Here is a 2638-nt window from a genome sequence, read left to right on the forward strand (position 1 = left end):
CATATTATTTGAGCTCTTATTAAATTAGGATAGAATTAATTAATTCTTTTCCATTTTACCCCTACAATTAATATGACCATTCCTATATTGTATGTGTATTTTTTGTAACTCATTTCAATGTGCATTGATATAAAGAAAGGGCAAAATGGTGAAGTCTTCCAATGTATTAATGATTTCTTAATCACCGTGTAAAGTTGGAAGTGCCCATCTAATATGGGACGGAGGGAGTATAGTTTATGTATTGTTATAAAAATAGTAAAGATTGTTATAATATATTTTGCTCATAAGTGAGCTAATATAGAAACTTATTTGTCATTTGTCTTTTTAATTTCAATTTTAAATAGCAAATAAATGTAGCGATAAGATTGAGGGTAGAAATGAAGCATATCTTTCTAAATTTAAGTAAAAATAAACAGAGTAGAAGTAGCATTAGGGTTATCGATAGGACGATTCATTTGGTTATTTTTTTAAAAATTATATCATTCAATTTTTCGGCTATTTTATAATGTATAACCAAAATTAAAATTTTAAAATCATCCCAATCCTAATTTATGTGACACAAGCAGTATAAAAATTAGTCTTTTTTTTGTTGTCTTGTAGATATTTTAAGTTATTATTTATTGTAAATTATAGTACTTTTTATTAAAGTTTTTAATAACATATGTTACTTTTTATGTTTGAGAGTTAAACCAACTTTTTTTTATATGTCTTTTAATTTTATATGTGTTTTGTCCTTTTCCATTTTCAAAAACTAATACTCTCTCCATTTTATTTTATATGTCATTTCTTTTTATAAATATATTGGTTATTCCCTCTTCTTATTGGAACATATGTTGACTTGTGGTGCTTTGTTATTCCCTCTTCTTATATAGTAATATACTAGATGGGCAAGGCCCGTGCTTAGCACGGGCCCAACATCTATATTTTCGATATGTTATCATTTAAAGATGTTTTGCATAGTTATATAGTGATGAAGGATAACTTGTAAAAATTGGAAGAATGAAAATGTAACACATGGAGAAAACATAAAAGTTAAATTTGCATAGCTCGTATATCTTAATATAACGATAGCAAATTCTATATATAAGTAAATTGCTTGATGTGTACTTCAGTTTACACCTTAGTTCCGCAAATTCTTCACTTTTCATCCGTGTTGAATTTTTCAAAAATACACTACTTTTGACAAATCTGAAACATATCCCTTAGACATTTTTGTTTAAGACAATTTTGAAGAATCCAAAAAACATAGGTTTACACTAAAGAACACATTTTTAGGCATACATAGATAGACACAAAATCCATCCAAGATCTCTGAAGCTCCATCGTTGATCATTTTTCTGTTTCCTTAGAACATAAATATCCATCTCAGTAATATAAAGCTTTAGAGGTCCAACGGAGCTAAAAAAGAGACACATGACAATGATAACTCCACATAGTGTCATAATCCTCTTGGTCAAGCATTTTACAAAAGCAGCATATTTTACTATAACCTGCATAATGTGAAAATAGTAAGATGAGCCTTTCAAATTATGTCTCTCTCATATATTTATATATATAAGAAGATTTAACCTTTAAGCAAATGTACAGACCTCAAAGATCGTTTTCTTACCATTTATAGATTAGTTCAGAGCTATTTATTCCACATACTTTCAATCATCTGAAATGAAAAGGTTAGACTTCAGCATATCAAGCAATTAATTTTCCTTCTTGGAAGAAAGAAATTTATGAAACCCCGAGGCAAAATCATGAGAATCATATAATTGAACTTGATAGTCAAGTATCACTGAGAAAATTCATTAAAAATAATTATCTTATGTATCAACATGGGTGGAGCATATCTTTTTTTTAAAAAAACTGGTAAGGTTGAATTCTTAACGATGGCTACCTCCAAAAAGGGATAATTACAGATTTCCTATCAAATCTATAATCTGATCTATATCATCTATACAAAGTTGTTTACACCAAAAAAAGTAGAGATAATATACAATTCCATTTAACTTTGTGGATGGAATTGGATTTAAATGAAAGTGGAACATGTCACTTTCATTTATATGTGTGAAGTAGTCGTAACCATCAACAATAACTTCTATAAACATCTTTGATAGTACAATACTTTTTAACTACAATATGAAAAAGATATAAATATATCACTTGGACAAAATACTCAAAATCATTGATATTGTTTTGTACAGTTTCTAATTCATCACAAGAACATTAAAGTCATCAAACTTCTTTATTATTTTGAAAACAATATAAGGAAAAGTTTTGAAATACCTTCCCGAAGAAGGTAAACACCAATCAACTAAAAGAAAATGAAATTAAGAAGAAAGTTAAAAATAAATATTAGTGAGTATTATAGAAGAGAAGCAGTGCGTGCATAATTGCTTCTTGCAGTTTGTGACAACAGATGACAGTACCTGTAGAAGCATGAAGTAATTCCATTAGACGTGCTTAAGCTCAACATCCTCTGCGCGTGAGTCAAATATCAACACATCTGTTAAGAGTATACCTAGAAAGCGCTTTTCTGGAAAAGATAATTGCAGAAGGTGATGAAAATCAAGAATTAATTAGTCAAATACTTTATTGTTTGCCATCCACACATCAAAGCAATGAACATAGCAATTGCTTTGGCAATTAC

Source organism: Solanum tuberosum, unplaced genomic scaffold (assembly GCF_000226075.1).
Source record: "Solanum tuberosum cultivar DM 1-3 516 R44 unplaced genomic scaffold, SolTub_3.0 scf00154, whole genome shotgun sequence".
Lineage (NCBI taxonomy): Eukaryota > Viridiplantae > Streptophyta > Magnoliopsida > Solanales > Solanaceae > Solanum > Solanum tuberosum.